The sequence below is a fragment of the Corvus brachyrhynchos genome, unplaced genomic scaffold (assembly GCF_000691975.1).
Source record: "Corvus brachyrhynchos isolate BGI_N302 unplaced genomic scaffold, ASM69197v1 scaffold219, whole genome shotgun sequence".
Classification (NCBI taxonomy): domain Eukaryota; kingdom Metazoa; phylum Chordata; class Aves; order Passeriformes; family Corvidae; genus Corvus; species Corvus brachyrhynchos.
This window is the reverse complement of record NW_008240034.1, coordinates 1,717,366-1,718,577: the sequence shown is the minus strand read 5'-3', so window position 1 is coordinate 1,718,577 and position 1,212 is coordinate 1,717,366.

Here is a 1,212-nt window from a genome sequence, read left to right as displayed (position 1 = left end):
CCCTCCCCGCCCCCAGCAGCCACACAAAAGAGACATTTCCATTCGTGTCACAGCCACAGATGGCAGGAGAAAACCTCTGGGACAAGCAACTCTGGTTAACCGTATTGATCCAGGGGTTTTTTTTGGGGGGAGGGGAGTTTTTCCCCATTTTCCCCCCACAAAAGAATGGGATAAACGGTGGCTACAGAGTCCCAAATTTCCCTGAGTTTGTTTTAGGGTCATGGAGCTGAACCCTCAGGGATCTGCTCACCTGCCTGTGGCTATCCCACACAGCAGGGAGACAAAGACCTGCGGAACCTCCCGAGGATGGAGGGCTGAGCTCAGCTCCGAGAAGCAGCAGCACCTGAAGAAAACCAAGCAACCCCCTAAAAGGCCTCGAGTTTACTTGGATTAAATACCGAGTTGCTGACTCCTGTGGTCTGTCGCATGCCAGGTTTTCTCCTGGTAGGAATCACCACCATTGGGTGTCCAGAGCAGCATCACAAGAAGCTGACAAAGCTGGAAGGTGCCAGTTTTCCCAAAAAAAAACCCCTTAAATACCACAATAACTTCCTACAAGCAGCAGCAGAGGTGTCTTAGAGCAGACACGGCTCCAGCCCAGCCCGTTTGGCTTTGGTTTAAGGCCACACCTGATGGCCACGGCCCAGGACGGAAGGCAAATCCCACATCAGATACCCACAGCTCCAATTCCTGCTTCCCTCCACTTCCCCAACTCCTAAAGGACGCCCAGCTTCCCATTCCACACCTCTAATTGGAAGTGAGGAGCAGGAGACAGCTTTCTCTCTCTCTCTCTCTTTGTCTGCGGCACCCACTTACCTCCTCTACACCTCAATAACACAAAATCCCGATACTGCAGCCACCCCTCCTTTATGTAACCCACACCATTCCCTGATGCCTCCCAAATCCTGCCTGGATCAGGCGGGATCCCCCACCGCTGTCCTTCGCCAGCCACCGGCTCCTCTCTACTCCAACCCACCCTCAACTCGCACGCAGGAAACAAACAAGTAAATTATGTGCTGTTGGACCTTCTGCCGAGCTCCCAACCTCCTTTTTCACCCCAAAACAGGGGCTGGACTGCTCACCATGAAGTCCCCCAACTTCCCAAGCAGCTGGCACTGAACCATGCCCCTCATCAATTCCAGAGAGCAAAAACCTGTCCCTTGTCACCTCATCCACCCAAAAGATGTCCCTCACCATCCCACCCCACCCTCA